This window comes from Panulirus ornatus, chromosome 11, assembly GCF_036320965.1.
Source record: "Panulirus ornatus isolate Po-2019 chromosome 11, ASM3632096v1, whole genome shotgun sequence".
In the NCBI taxonomy this organism is placed as follows: Eukaryota; Metazoa; Arthropoda; class Malacostraca; order Decapoda; family Palinuridae; genus Panulirus; species Panulirus ornatus.
The window spans coordinates 42,885,703-42,902,964 of NC_092234.1; the positions used below are offsets into that span (position 1 = coordinate 42,885,703).

The window sequence follows — 17,262 nt, forward strand, 5'->3', positions numbered from 1 at the left end:
CCCATTGGATTTTTGTTTTCATACTTTTAATGTGTAGCAGAATACTAGGCAGTGTAAGTCCCCATTGATGTAAGATGGCATTTAATATTTCTTCAGTATGATGTTATGTCATAAAGTGGAACAACAGTTGATTATCCAAATACATGACCTTATGCTGAAGTAGAAAGAGATGATTTGACTGAACTGTTGTTGTTGTCTCCAGCAGAGGTATAGCTAGTCATCAAACTAGTGATTAAGCTTTTGTGAGTTAGAATTTGGATAATTTACTCTACTTGTAGTTTCGTGTGTTAAAGCCAATACCTGGTATTGTTAAGGTCTTATGATAAACAGCTGTGCAGTAGTCATGAGACAGGGTATTAAACCCAAATTGTAAACCTGTCAAAATGACCATATTTTCTCTTAATGCCTTTTGTTGTTTTTAATGTTTTCATTACATGGTGATCCATCGTAGATTAAGGAAAATATATAAGTTGACCCAATCAGGTATGGATCACCAGTCCAAACTCTTCCTCAAGTTCTTACCAAGGTTATCTTTTCCTAAATTATCCCTGGGGATAGGGGAGAAAGAATACTTCCCACGCATTCCCCATGTGTCTTAGAAGGTGACTACAGGGGACAGGAGTCAGGTTGCTAGAAACCCTCCCCTCCTTGTAGTTTAACTTTCTAAAAGGGGAAACAGAAGAAGGAGTCATGCGGGGAGTGCTTATCCTCTTTGAAGGCTCAGATTGGGGTGTCTAAATGTGTGTGGATGTAACCAAGATGAGAAAAAAGGGGAGATAGGTAGTTTGTTCGAGGAAAGGAACCTGGATGTTTTGGCTCTGAGTGAAACGAAGCTCAAGGGTAAAGGGGAAGAGTGGTTTGGGAATGTCTTGGGAGTATAGCCAGGGGTTGGTGAGAGGACAAGAGCAAAGGAAGGAGTAGCACTATTCCTGGAACAGGAGTTGTGGGAGTATGTGATTGAGTGTAAGAAAGTAAACTCTAGATTGATATGGGTAAAACTGAAAGTGGATGGAGAGAGATGGGTAATTATTGGTGCCTATGCACCTGGTCATGAGAAGAAAGATCATGAGAGGCAAGTGTTTTGGGAGCAGCTGAGTGAGTGTGTTAGCAGCTTTGATGCACAAGAGCAGGTTATAATGATGGGTGATTTGAATGCAAAAGTGAGTAATATGGCAGTTGAGGGTATAATTGATGTATGTGGGGTGTTCAGTGTTGTAAATGGAAATGGTGAAGAGCTTGTAGATTTGTGTGCTGAAAAATGACTGGAAATTGGGAATAACTGGTTTAAAAAGAGATATATACATAAGTATACATGTGTAAGTAGGAGAGATGGCCAGAGTGCATTATTGGATTATGTGTTAATTGATAGGCATGTGAAAGAGAGACTTTTGGATGTTAATGTGCTGAGAGGGACAACTGGAGAGATGCCTGATCATTATCTTGTGGAGGCGAAGGTAAAAATTTATAGAGGTTTTCAGAAGAAGAGAGAATATTCGGGTGAAGAGAGTGGTAAGAGTAAGTGAGCTTGGAAAGGAGGCTTGTGTGGGGAAGTACCAGGAGAGATTGAGTGCAGAATGGAAAAAGGGTCGAGCAAATGACTTAAGAGGAGTGGGGGAGGAATGGGATGTATTAAGGGAAGCAGTGATAGCTTGTGCAAGAGATGCCTGTGGCATGAGAAAGGTGGAAGGTGGGCAGATTAGAAAGTGTAGTGAGTGGTGGGATGAAGAAGTAAGATTGGTAGTGAAAGAGAAGAGAGAGGCATTTGTATGATTTTTGCAGGGAAATAGTACAAGTGACTGGGAGAATATAAAAGAAAGAGGCAGGAGGGGGTTGAGAGAATATCATTAGATTTTAGGGAGAATAAAAAGATGTTTTGGAAGGAGGCAAATAAAGTGCATAAGACAAGAGAACAAATGGGAACACATCAGTGAAGGGGGCTAATGGGGAAGTAATAACAAGTAGTGGTGAAGGGAGAAGGAGATGGAGTGAGTATTTTGAAGGTTTGTTGAATGTGTTTGATTATGGAGTGGCAGATATAGGGTGTTTTGATCGAGGTGGTGTGTGAAGTGAAAGGATCAGGGAGAATGGTTTGGTAAACAGAGAAGTAGTGAAAGCTTTGTGGAAGATGAAAGCTGGCAAGGTGGCGGATTTGGATGGTATTGCAGTAGAATTTATAAAAAAAAAGAGGGTGACTGTTGTTGTTGACTGGTTGGTAAGGATATTCCATGTATATATGGTTCATGGTGAAGTGCCTGAGCATTGGCGGAATGCATGCATAGTGCCATTGTACAAAGGCAAAGGGAAAGGTGAGTGTTCAAGTTACAGAGGTATAAGTTTGTTGAGTATTCCTGGGAAATTATATGGGAGGGTATTGATTGAGAGGGTGAAGGCATGTACAGAGCATGAGGTTGGGGAAGAGCAGTGTGGTTTCAGAAGTGTTAGAGGATGAGTGGATCAGATGTTTGCTTTAAAGAATGTATATGAGAAATACTTAGAAAAACAGATGGATTTGTATGTTGCATTTGTGGATCTGGAGAAGGCATATGATGAAGTTGATAGAGATGCTCTGTGGAAGGTATTAAGAGTATATGGTGTGGGAGGTAAGTTGCTAGAAGTGAAATGTTTTTATCGGGGATGTAAGGTATTTGTATGAGTAGGAAGAGAGGAAAGTGATCGGTTCCCAGTGGATATTGGTTTGCGTCAGGGGCGCTTGATGTCTCCATGGTTGTTTAATTTGTTTATGGATAGGGTTGTTAGGGAGATGAATGCAAGAGTTATGGAGAGAGGGGCAAGTATGCAGTCTGTTGTGGATGAGAGGGCTTGGGAAGTGTGTCAACTGTTCACTGATACAGTGTGGTGGCTGATTCGGGTGAGAAACTGCAGAAGCTGGTGACTGAGTTTGGTAAAGTGTGTGAAAGAAGAAAGCTGAGAGTAAATGTGAATAAGAGCAAGGTTATTATGTTCAGTAGGGTTGTGAGACAGGTCTATTGGGAGATAAATTTGAATGGAGAAAAACTGGAGGAAGTGAAGTGTTTTAGATATCTGGGAGTGGAATTGGCAGCGGATGGAACCATGGAAGCGGAAGTGAGTTACAGGGTGGGGGAGGGAGCAAAGGTTGTGGGAGCGTTGAAGAATGTGTGGAAGAACAGAACATTATCTTGGAGAGCAAAAATGGATATGTTTGAAGGAATGGTGGTTCCAACAATGTTATATGGTTGCGAGGCATGGGCTATAGGGTTGTGCACAGGAGGGTGGATATGTTGAAAATGAGATGTTGGAAGGTTTTAAGAGTATATGGTCTCTGGGTAAACTGCTAGAAGCAGTGAAAAGTTTTTACCATGGATGTAAGGCATGTGTACGAGTAGGTAGAGAGGAAAGTGATTGGTTCCCGGTGAAGGTCAGTCTGCAGCAGGGGTGTGTGATGTTCCCATGTTTGTTTAATTTCCAGATATCTAAAACACTTTACTTCCTCCAGTTTTTCTCCATTCAAACTTACCTCCCAATTGACTTGACCCTCAACCCTACTGTACCTAATAACCTTGCTCTTATTCACATTTACTCTTAACTTTCTTCTTTCACACACTTTACCAAACTCAGTCACCATCTTCTGCAGTTTCTCACATGAATCAGCCACCAGCGCTGTATCATCAGCGAACAACAACTGACTCACTTCTCAAGCTCTCTCATCCCCAACAGACTTCATACTTGCCCCTCTTTCCAAAACTCTTGCATTCACCTCCCTAACAACCCCATCCATAAACAAATTAAACAGCCATGGAGACATCACACACCCCTGCCGCAAACCTACATTCACTGAGAACCAATCACTTTCCTCTCTTCGTACACGTACACATGCCTTACATCCTCGATAAAAACTTTTCACTGCTTCTAACAACTTGCCTCCCACACCATATATTCTTAATACCTTCCACAGAGCATCTCTATCAACTCTATCATATGCCTTCTCCAGATCCATAAATGCTACATACAAATCCATTTGCTTTTCTAAGTATTTCTCACATACATTCTTCAAAGCAAACACCTGATCCACACATCCTCTACCACTTCTGAAACCACACTGCTCTTCCCCAATCTGATGCTCTGTACATGCCTTCACCCTCTCAATCAATACCCTCCCATATAATTTACCAGGAATACTCAACAAACTTATACCTCTGTAATTTGAGCACTCATTCTTATCCCCTTTGCCTTTGTACAATGGCACTATGCACGCATTCCGCCAATCCTCAGGCACCTCTCCATGAGTCATACATACATTAAATAACCTTAACAACCAGTCAATAATACAGTCACCCCCTTGTTTAATAAATTCCACTGCAATACCATCCAAACCTGCTGCCTTGCTGGCTTTCAAAGCTTTTACTACCTCTTCTCTGTTTACCAAATCATTTTCCCTAACCCTCTCACTTTGCACACCACCTCGACCAAAACACCCTATATCTGCCACTCTATCATCAAACACATTCAGCAAACCTTCAAAATACTCACTCCATCTCCTTCTCACATCACCACTACTTGTTATCACCTCCCCATTGGCGCCCTTCACTGAAGTTCCCATTTGCTCCCTTGTCTTACGCACTTTATTTACCTCCTTCCAGAACATCTTTTTATTCTCCCTAAAATTTAATGATACTCTCACCCCAACTCTCATTTGCCCTCTTTTTCACCTCTTGCACCTTTCTCATGACCTCTTGTCTCTTTCTTTTATACATCTCCCACTCAATTGCATTTTTTCCCTGCAAAAATCGTCCAAATGCCTATCTCTTCTCTTTCACTAATAATCTTACTTCTTCATCCCACCACTCGCTACCCTTTCTAATCAACCCACCTCCCACTCTTCTCGTGCCACAAGCATCTTTTGCGCAATCCATCACTGATTCCCTAAATACATCCCATTCCTCCCCCACTCCCCTTACCGCCAGTGTTCTCACCTTTTTCCATTCTGTACTCAGTCTCTCCTGGTGCTTCCTCACACAAGTCTCCTTCCCAGGCTCACTTACTCTCACCACCCTCTTCACCCCAACATTCACTCTTCTTTTCTGAAAACCCATACAAATATTCACAGCCTCCACAAGATAATGATCAGACATCGCTCCAGTTGCACCTTTCAGCACATTAACATCCAAAAGTCTCTCTTTCGCGCGCCTGTCAATTAACACGTAATCCAATATCGCTGTCTGGCCATCTCTCCTACTTACATACGTATACTTATGTATTTATATATTTTATATTTTTTTATTATACTTTGTCGCTGTCTCCCGCGTTTGCGAGGTAGCGCAAGGAAACAGACGAAAGAAATGGCCCAACCCCCCCCCATACACAAGTATATACATACGTCCACACACGCAAATATACATACCTACACAGCTTTCCATGGTTTACCCCAGACGCTTCATATGCCTTGATTCAATCCACTGACAGCACGTCAACCCCGGTATACCACATCGCTCCAATTCACTCTATTCCTTGCCCTCCTTTCACCCTCCTGCATGTTCAGGCCCCGATCACACAAAATCTTTTTCACTCCATCTTTCCACCTCCAATTTGGTCTCCCTCTTCTCCTCGTTCCCTCCACCTCCGACACATATATCCTCTTGGTCAAGCTTTCCTCACTCATTCTCTCCATGTGCCCAAACCACTTCAAAACACCCTCTTCTGCTCTCTCAACCACGCTCTTTTTATTTCCACACATCTCTCTTACCCTTACGTTACTCACTCGATCAAACCACCTCACACCACACATTGTCCTCAAACATCTCATTTCCAGCACATCCATCCTCCTGCGCACAACTCTATCCATAGCCCACGCCTCGAAACCATACAACATTGTTGGAACCACTATTCCTTCAAACATACCCATTTTTGCTTTCCGAGATAATGTTCTCGACTTCCACACATTCTTCAAGGCCCCCAGAATTTTCGCCCCCTCCCCCACCCTATGATCCACTTCCACTTCCATGGTTCCATCTGCTGCCAGATCCACTCCCAGATATCTAAAACACTTCACTTCCTCCAGTTTTTCTCCATTCAAACTCACCTCCCAATTGACTTGACCCTCAACCCTACTGTACCTAATAACCTTGCTCTTATTCACATTTACTCTTAATTTTGTTCTTCCACACACTTTACCAAACTCAGTCACCAGCTTCTGCAGTTTCTCACATGAATCAGCCACCAGCGCTGTATCATCAGCGAACAACAACTGACTCACTTCCCAAGCTCTCTCATCCCCAACAGACTTCATACTTGCCCCTCTTTCCAAAACTCTTGCATTTACCTCCCTAACAACCCCATCCATAAACAAATTAAACAACCATGGAGACATCACACACCCCTGCCGCAAACCTACATTCACTGAGAACCAATCACTTTCCTCTCTTCCTACACGTACAAATGCCTTACATCCTCGATAAAAACTTTTCACTGCTTCTAACAACTTTCCTCCCACACCATATATTCTTAATACCTTCCACAGAGCATCTCTATCAACTCTGTCATATGCCTTCTCCAGATCCATAAATGCTACATACAAATCCATTTGCTTTTCTAAGTATTTCTCACATACATTCTTCAAAGCAAACACCTGATCCACACATCCTCTACCACTTCTGAAACCACACTGCTCTTCCCCAATCTGATGCTCTGTACATGCCTTCACCCTCTCAATCAATACCCTCCCATATAATTTACCAGGAATACTCAACAAACTTATACCTCTGTAATTTGAGCACTCACTCTTATCCCCTTTGCCTTTGTACAATGGCACTATGCACGTATTCCGCCAATCCTTAGGCACCTCACCATGAGTCATACATACATTAAATATTATTTTTTTTTTTTTATTATACTTTGTCGCTGTCTCCCGCGTTTGCGAGGTAGCGCAAGGAAACAGACGAAAGAAATGGCCCAACCCCCCCCATACACATGTATATACATACGTCCACACACGCAAATATACATACCTACACAGCTTTCCATGGTTTACCCCAGACGCTTCACATGCCTTGATTCAATCCACTGTCAGCACGTCAACCTCGGTATACCACATCGCTCCAATTCACTCTATTCCTTGCCCTCCTTTCACCCTCCTGCATGTTCAGGCCCCGATCACACAAAATCTTTTTCACTCCATCTTTCCACCTCCAATTTGGTCTCCCTCTTCTCCTCGTTCCCTCCACCTCCGACACATATATCCTCTTGGTCAATCTTTCCTCACTCATTCTCTCCATGTGCCCAAACCACTTCAAAACACCCTCTTCTGCTCTCTCAACCACGCTCTTTTTATTTCTACACATCTCTCTTACCCTTACGTTACTCACTCGATCAAACCACTTCACACCACACATTGTCCTCAAACATCTCATTTCCAGCACATCCATCCTCCTGCGCACAACTCTATCCATAGCCCACGCCTCGCAACCATACAACATTGTTGGAACCACTATTCCTTCAAACATACCCATTTTTGCTTTCCGAGATAATGTTCTCGACTTCCACACATTCTTCAAGGCCCCCAGAAATTTTCGCCCCCTCCCCCACCCTATGATCCACTTCCACTTCCATGGTTCCATCCGCTGCCAGATCCACTCCCAGATATCTAAAACACTTCACTTCCTCCAGTTTTTCTCCATTCAAACTCACCTCCCAATTGACTTGACCCTCAACCCTACTGTACCTAATAACCTTGCTCTTATTCACATTTACTCTTAACTTTCTTCTTCCACACACTTTACCAAACTCAGTCACCAGCTTCTGCAGTTTCTCACATGAATCAGCCACCAGCGCTGTATCATCAGCGAACAACAACTGACTCACTTCCCAAGCTCTCTCATCCCCAACAGACTTCATACTTGCCCCTCTTTCCAAGAGAAGAGGTAGTGAAAGCTTTGCGGAAGATGAAAGCCGGCAAGGCAGCAGGTTTGAATGGTATTGCAGTGGAATTTATTAAAAAAGGGGGTGACTGTATTGTTGACTGGTTGGTAAGGTTATTTAATGTATGTATGACTCATGGTGAGGTGCCTGAGGATTGGCGGAATGCGTGCATAGTGCCATTGTACAAAGGCAAAGGGGATAAGAGTGAGTGCTCAAATTACAGAGGTATAAGTTTGTTGAGTATTCCTGGTAAATTATATGGGAGGGTATTGATTGAGAGGGTGAAGGCATGTACAGAGCATCAGATTGGGGAAGAGCAGTATGGTTTCAGAAGTGGTAGAGGATATGTGGATCAGGTGTTTGCTTTGAAGAATGTATGTGATAAATACTTAGAAAAACAAATGGATTTGTATGTAGCATTTATGGATCTGGAGAAGGCATATGATAGAGTTGATAGAGATGCTCTGTGGAAGGTATTAAGAATATATGGTGTGGGAGGCAAGTTGTTAGAAGCAGTGAAAAGTTTTTATCGAGGATGTAAGGCATGTGTACGTGTACGAAGAGAGGAAAGTGATTGGTTCTCAGTGAATGTAGGTTTGCGGCAGGGGTGTGTGATGTCTCCATGGTTGTTTAATTTGTTTATGGATGGGGTTGTTAGGGAGGTAAATGCAAGAGTTTTGGAAAGAGGGGCAAGTATGAAGTCTGTTGGGGATGAGAGAGCTTGGGAAGTGAGTCAGTTGTTGTTCGCTGATGATACAGCGCTGGTGGCTGATTCATGTGAGAAACTGCAGAAGCTGGTGACTGAGTTTGGTAAAGTGTGTGAAAGAAGAAAGTTAAGAGTAAATGTGAATAAGAGCAAGGTTATTAGGTACAGTAGGGTTGAGGGTCAAGTCAATTGGGAGGTGAGTTTGAATGGAGAAAAACTGGAGGAAGTAAAGTGTTTTAGATATCTGGGAGTGGATCTGGCAGCGGATGGACCCATGGAAGTGGAAGTGAATCATAGGGTGGGCGAGGGGGCGAAAATCCTGGGAGCCTTGAAGAATGTGTGGAAGTCGAGAACATTATCTCGGAAAGCAAAAATGGGTATGTTTGAAGGAATAGTGGTTCCAACAATGCTGTATGGTTGTGAGGCGTGGGCTATGGATAGAGTTGTGCGCAGGAGGGTGGATGTGTTGAAAATGAGATGTTTGAGGACAATATGTGGTGTGAGGTGGTTTGATCGAGTAGGTATTGTAAGGGTAAGAGAGATGTGTGGAAATAAAAAGAGCGTGGTTGATAGAGCAGAAGAGGGTGTTTTGAAATGGTTTGGTCACATGGAGAGAATGAGTGAGGAAAGATTGACCAAGAGGATATATAATGAGTGAGGAAAGATTGACCAAGAGGATATATGTGTCAGAGGTGGAGGGAATGAGGAGAAGTGGGAGACCAAATTGGAGGTGGAATGATGGAGTGAAAAAGATTTTAAGTGATCGGGGCCTGAACATGCAGGAGGGTGAAAGGCGGGCAAGGAATAGAGTGAATTGGAATGATGTGGTATACTGGGGTCGACGTGCTGTCAGTGGATTGAACCAGGGCATGTGAAGCGTCTGGGATAAACCATGGAACGTTGTGTGGGGCCTGGATGTGGAAAGGGAGCTGTGGTTTCAGTGCATTATTACATGACAGCTAGAGACTGAGTGTGAACGAATGGGGCCTTTGTTGTCTTTTCCTAGCACTACCTCGCACACATGAGGGGGGGAGGGGGTTGTTCTTCCATGTGTGGCGGGGTGGCAATGGGAATAGATAAAGGCAGACAGTATGAATTATGTACATGTGTATATATCTATATGTCTGTGTGTGTATATATATGTGTACATTGAGATGTATAGGTATGTATATTTGCGTGTGTGGATATGTATGTATATACATGTGTATGTGGGTGGGTTGGGGCCATTCTTTCATCTGTTTCCTTGCGCTACCTTGCTAATGTGGGAGACAGCGACAAAGCAAAATAAAGAAATAAATGAAATATGTATATGAGTGGATGGGCCATTCTTTGTTAGTTTCCTGGTGCTACCTCACTGACACGGGAAGTGGCGATCAAATACTTTCTTTATTACACTCTTTGCTTTTGTACTGGTAATGTATACCAGCTTTGTTCATGTAAAAGCATGACTAAATTTTCAAGTGTTACCAGACATTGCTGCATGTTTGACTTTGAGCAGTCTAGACTGGCACTGAGGTTTTATGATGTGTTTGCACAGTATATTTATGTATAGCTGGTTTAACCCAGGCATAGAATTTGGAGGTCTTTTACCCCAACAGATTGGGCTGGGTCCAAACTGCTTAGTTGGGTCTTTGATTGACTAAGCTGTTATTTGTTTTATGAAAAGAGGAAAAAAAAAGGTAAGGCCACTTTGAAATGGTATATAACAGTGAAGCTATATTTTATTGAAATATCCATATTTTGTCTTGATATAGGATTGAAAGAGGAATCTTGACTTTATTACAACATACTTGATCTCTTCTTTTGTATCTGAGTAGAGTATCTCTGCCTTCTTAGGGTCCTCTCACCAAAGTCTCATTTCTGTCTCTTCTAATTTGACATGCCTACTCTGTCTCACACTCAAATCACCAGCTCTGGCATGCAGAGAGAGCAAAGCAATCATCCGTTTGTGGCTTCTTTATTGACTTTCCCAAGGGCACGTATTGCTTCACTTGCCATGATGTTTTGTGTTGTGCTGAACACGTAGCAGAGGTAACTTGGCAGGGGATGGAGTCCTCCATCTCTTTTTCTGCAAAATCCTTCTCTACCAGTCAAAGTGTGATCACTCCTCTGATACCTGTCACATGAACAGGTTGCACCAAACCATTACAATGCTGTTCTTTGAAAAGTTAAGCACATCTTCAAAAGAAGAAAGTGTGCTGAATTGACTTGCATTTCATTGCTGACAAGTCTTTTTGGTCCTAACCAGATATATCTCCAGTAACTACTGTCATTCAGCCTTTCCGTTTGTATTATGATAGTCAATTTGTAACTAACTCTCTTGCTGCTAAAGCTGCTCTTTTTAGTACCTCATTTTTCACACATTCATCTTTTAATGATTTTGCTTCTAATCCTCCATCCATTGAACCTATGTCATCTCCTATACTCTCCTCATGCATGGTGTTCTAGGTACTCTTGTAGCTCCAGGTGGACAAGGCATGTGGCCCAGATGGTGTACATCCTTGGGTCCTAAAGGAGCTTGCCTTTGGTATAGGTCCAATCCTTTGCTCACCTGTTGCACCGCCATATATAAACTCAGATTTTTCCTTCCTCTTGGGAGCATTCCTTGGTGTAGCCCACTCTAAAGAAAAGAGACTGCTGTAACCCATCCAGCTGTTGCCTGATTGCTATCACATCTCCTCTCCAAAAGTTTCAAGCTCTTCTTAACTCAAACATATTTTATCTGTCTATCTATTTCTGATGCTCATTCTCTCCAGGAACTCCCATCAAAGGGACGAGCACTGCAAAAGAGTTTCCACTTATTCCTCTCCTTACATGCCTCCTTTGCATACACCATTCCCTGTATTCTTCCCCCATTTCTCTCCCTCCAGTACTCTTCCTGGCTATTTTGCAATGTCTGTCTCATGCTAACCCACTGTCCTTGTGAAATCCCCATCTTGCATTCTTTCCGCATGCACATACCATATAACTCACTTTCTCAAGCACTTGGAATCCCATTTCCTTCTTTCTAATCACCAGTATAGATTTCGCAGTGCTGATTTATTGGTAATCTCCTCCTCTCACAGGGATTTTGGTTAATATTTTTGTTGTAGCCCTCAACATCTCTAAAGCGTTTGATGATGTGAAATTTTTAAAATTCTCGGCCTATAGTTTCCTCAGTGGCAATTTCATTGGATTAATTGTTGATGGCATGGCTTCCCCTTCCATTCCTATCAAAACAAGTGTTCCCCCAGGTTTTTTCTCATTAACTACTCTCTTTCTTTTCACAGTATATAGATGGTCTTTATTTCTCTTTGAACTCTACTCATTCTTATGCTGATGATTACACACTTCAACTCACTGTTCTCCTCATCCTTTTTATGGTCATTTTCTTTCTTGTATTACATTGACCATGTACATGTTGAGCATCCCTAATCCAGAAATCTGAAATGTTCCATGATCCAAAACTTTTTGAGTGGTGACATGACATTGCAAGTGGAAAATTGCCTCTCAAATAAAATCTAAAAGATAAAGTACAGTGTATTGTAACCATTTAATCAAAACACAACATCATAGGTAGAAACTGGAAACCTACAGTTGTTTGTTATTGTTTAACAGGTGATACAAGTATTCTGCTGATGCTATTATGTTGCTTAGTTACCCGAAACACATTATTTATTTCATTGTATTAATTGTATTTCATATTTTTTTGCTGTTGAGTACTTATACGTGAATAAGTGTAAGAAAATGATTGCTTATTAGTAGAATATAAATTCAGAGTCAGGAATGAAGGTGATGCCAAACAACCACAGATTATCCATGTGGGCAGCTGTGGTTGTGACACCTCAGCTTTCTGATGGTTCCTTGTTACACAAACTTTGTTTCATTTACGAAATTATTAAAGATATTGTATAAAGTACCCTCACACTATATGTGTAAGGTGGATATGAAACAGAAATGGATTTTGTGTTTAGACTTAGGTCCCATCCCCATGATATCTCATTATGCATATATTTATTTATTATAATTTGTCGCTATCTCCCGCGTTAGCGAGGTAGCGCAAGGAATCAGACAAAAGAATGGCCCAACCCACCCATGTACATACACATCCACACACGCACAGATACATACCTATACATTTCAACGTATACATATATATATATACATACAAAGGCATATACACATGTACATAATTCATACTTGCTGCCTTTATTCATTCCCGTCGCCACCCCACCACACATGAAATGACAACCCCTTCCCCCCATTCATGCACGCAAGGTAGCACTAGGAAAAGACAACAAAGGCCACATTCGTTCACACTCAGTCTCTAGCTGTCATGTATAATGCACCGAAACCAGATGCAGACTCTATAAACCAAAGTAGGATCAAAAGTCCACCATCGTATTAATTCTCTTGGCATCACATCTCATCAGCCATCCCTCTTTGTACTCTGTGATGTTTCTGCTTTTTCTCTGTTTTTTATTTATATATTTATTATACTTTGTCTGTCTCTCGCATTAGCGAGGTAGCGCAAGGAAACAGATGAAAGAATGACCCAACCCACCCACATACACATGTATATACATACATGTCCACACACGCACATATACATACCTATACATTTCAACGTATACATATATATACATTATTTATATATATATATTTTTTTATTTTGCTTTGTCGCTGTCTCCCGCATTTGCGAGGTAGCGCAAGGAAACAGACGAAAGAAATGGCCCAACCCACCCCCATACACATGTATATACACACACGTCCACACGCAAATATACATACCTATACATCTCAATGTACACATATATATACACACACAGACACATACATATATACCCATGCACACAATTCACACTGTCTGCCTTTATTCATTCCCATCGCCACACCGCCACACATGGAATACCATCCCCCTCCCCCCTCATGTGTGCGGAGTAGCGTTAGGAAAAGACAACAAGGCCTCATTCGTTTACACTCAGTCTCTAGCTGTCATGCAATAATGCCCGAAACCACAGCTCCCTTTCCACATCCAGGCCCCACACAGCTTTCCATGGTTTACCCCAGACGCTTCACATGCCCTGATTCAATCCACTGACAGCACGTCAACCCCGGTATACCACATCGATCCAATTCACTCTATTCCTTGCCCGCCTTTCACCCTCCTGCATGTTCAGGCCCCGATCACTCAAAATCTTTTTCACTCCATCTTTCCACCTCCAATTCGGTCTCCCACTTCTCCTCGTTCCCTCCACCTCTGACACATATGTCCTCTTTGTCTATCTTTATATATCTTCTTTGTCAATCTTTCCTCACTCTTTCTCTCCATATGACCTAACCATTTTAATACACCCTCTTCTGCTCTCTCAATCACACTCTTTTAATTACCACACATCTCTCTTACCCTTTCATTACTTACTCGATCAAACCACCTCACACCACATATTGTCCTCAAACATCTCATTTCCAGCACATCCACCCTCCTCCACACAACTCTGTCTATAGCCCACGCCTCGCAACCATATATCATTTTTGGAACACTATTCCCTCAAACATACCCATTTTTGCTTTCCAAGATAATGTTCTCGACTTCCACACATTCTTCAACGCTCCCAGAACTTTCGTCCCCTCTCCCACCCTATGATTCACTTCTGCTTCCATGGTTCAATCCACTGCCAAATCCACTCCCAGATATCTAAAACACTTCACTTCCTCCAGTTTTTCTCCATTCAAACTTACCTCCCAATTGACTTGTCCCTCAACCCCACTGTACCTAATAACCTTGCTCTTATTCACATTTACTCTCAGCTTTCTTCTTTCACACACTTTACCAAACTCAGTCACCAGCTTCTGCAGTTTCTCACCCGAATCAGTCACTAGCGCTGTATCATCAGCAAACAACAACTAACTCACTTCTCAAGCTCTCTCATCCACAACAGATTGCATACTTCCCCCTCTTTCCAAAACTCTTGCATTCACCTCCCTAACCACCCCATCCATAAACAAATTAAACAACCATGGAGATATCATGCACCCCTGCCACAAACCAACATTCACTGAGAACCAATCGCTTTCCTCTCTTCCTACATGTACACATTTCTACCTTGAGTGCAGAATGGCAAAAGGTGAGAGCAAATGACATAAGGGGAGTGGGGGAGGAATAGGATGTAATTAGGGAAGCTGTGATGCCTTGTGCAAAAGGTGCTTGTGGGATGAGAAAGGTGGGAGATGGGCAGATTAGAAAGGATAGTGAGTGGTGGGATGAAGAAGTAAGATTGTTAGTGAAAGAGAAGAGAGAGGCGTTTGGACAATTTTTGTAGGGAAGTAGTGCAAATGACTGGGAGTTGTATAAAATAAAGTGGCAGGAGGTCAAGAGAAAGATGCAAGAGGCAAAAAAGAGGGCAAATGAGAGTTGGGGTGAGAGAGGATCATTAGATTTTAGGGAGAATAAAAAGATGTTTTGGAAGGAGGTAAATATAGTGCATAATACAAGAGAACAAATGGGAGCATTGGTGAAGGGGGCAAATGGGGAGGTAATAACAAGTAGTGATGAAGTAAGAAGGAGATGGAGTGAATATTTTGAAGGTTTGTTGAATGTGTTAGATGATAGAGTGGCAGATGTAGGGTGTTTTGGTTGAGGTAGTATGCAAAGTGAGAGGGTCAGGGAGAATGCTTTGGTAAAGAGAGAAAAGGTAGTGAAAGCTTTGTGGAAGATGAAAGCCGGCAAGGCAGTGGGTTTGGATGGTATTGCAGTGGAATTTATTAAAAAAGGGGGTGACTATGTAGTTGATTGGTTGGTAACGATATTTAATGTATGAATGGATAATGGTGATTTGCCTGAGGAGTGGAATGCATGCATAGTGCCATTTTGCAAAGGCAAAGGGGATAAAGGTGAGTGTTCAAACTACTGAGGCATAAGTTTATTGAGTATTCCTGGAAAATTATATGGAAGGATATTGATTGAGAGGGTAAAGGCATGTACAAAGCGTCAGATTGGGGAAGAGCAGTGTGGTTTCTGAAGTGGTAGAGGATGTGTGGATCAGGTGTTTGCTTTGAAGAATGTATGTGAGAAATACTTAGAAAACAGATGGATTTGTTATGTAGCATTTATGGATCTGGAGAAAGCATATGATAGAGTTGATAGAGATGCTCTGTGAAAGGTATTAAGAGTATATGGTGTGGGAGGTAAGTTGCTAGTAGCTGTGAAAAGTTTTTATCGAGGATTTAAGGCATATGTACGAGTAGGAAGAGAGGAAAGTGATTGGTTCCCAGTGAATGTCGGTTGTGGCAAGGATGCATGATGTCTCCATGGTTGTTTAATTTGTTTATGGATGGGGTTGTTAGGAGGGAGGTGAATGCAAGAGTTTTGGAGAGAGGGGCAAGTATGTACTCTGTTGTCGATGAGAGGGCTTGGGAAGTGAGTCAGATGTTCGCTGATGATACAGCGCTGGTGGCTGATTCGGGTGAGAAACTGCAGAAGTTGGTGACTGAGTTTTGTAAAGTGTGTGAAAGAAGAAAGCTGAGAGTAAATGTGAATAAGAGCAAGGTTATTACTTTCAGTAGGGTTGAGGGGCTAGTTAATTGGGAGGTAAGTTTGGATGGAATAAACTGGAGGAAATGAAGTGTTTTAGATATCTGGGAGTAGACTTAGCAGCGTATGGAACCGTGGAAGTGAGTCACAGGGTAGGGGTGGGGGCGAAGGTTCTGAGAGCGTTCAAGAATGTGTGGAAGGCAAGAACATTATCTCTGAGAGCAGAAATGGGTATGTTTGAAGGAATAATGGTTCCAACAATGTTATATGGTTGCGAGGCATGGGCTATAGATAGGGTTGGGTGGAGGAGGGTGGATGTATTGGAAATGAAATGTTTGAGGACAATACATGGTGTGAGGTAGTTTGAGTAAGTAATGAAAGGGTAAGAGAGATGTGTGTTAATAAAAGGAGTGTGGTTGAGAGAGCAGAAGAGGGTGTGTTGAAATGGTTTGGACTCAAGGAGAGAACGAGTGAGGAAAGATTGACAAAGAGGATATATGTGTCAGAGGTGGAAGGAGAAAGAAGTAGGAGACCAAATTGGAGGTGGAAAGATGGAGTGAAAAAGATTTTGAGTGATCAGGGCCTGAACATGCAGGAGGGTGAAAGGCGTGCAAGTAATAGAGCGAATTGGAATGATGTTGTATACCAGGGTCAATATGTTGTCAGTGGATTAAACCAGGGCATGTGAAGCGTCTGGGGTAAACCATGGAAATTTTTGTGGGGCCTGGATGTGGAAAGAGAGCTGTGGTTTCGGTGCATTACACATGATGGCTAGAGACTGAGTGTGAACGAATGTGGTCTTTTTTTTTCTTTTCCTGTTGCTGCCTTGCTGGAGATGGGGGGGTTACTGTTTCATGTGTGTTAGGGTGGCAATGAGAATGGATCAAGGCAGCAAGAATGGATAATTACATGTGTATATAAATGTATATATCTGTGTATGGATATGTATGTATACGTTGAAATGTTTATGTCTGTGTATGGGCGTTTATGTATATACATGCGTATGTTGGTGAGTCTGGGCCATTCCTCATCTGTTTCCTTACTCTACCTTGCTGACGTGGGAGACAGCAGTTAAGTATGTCATATAATATAATATATATTTTTACCTTTGAGAGTCAAATCTGTAGACACATGCAGGACTCACATTATT

General features: G+C 42.2%; 1 protein-coding gene across 1 annotated transcript in view; it reads left to right on the forward strand.

The window, feature by feature from the left end:
* Fbl6 (F-box and leucine-rich repeat protein 6) overlaps positions 1-17,262 on the forward strand; it is a 110,654-nt gene that overhangs the window by 31,985 nt on the left and 61,407 nt on the right. The window lies entirely within an intron of this gene.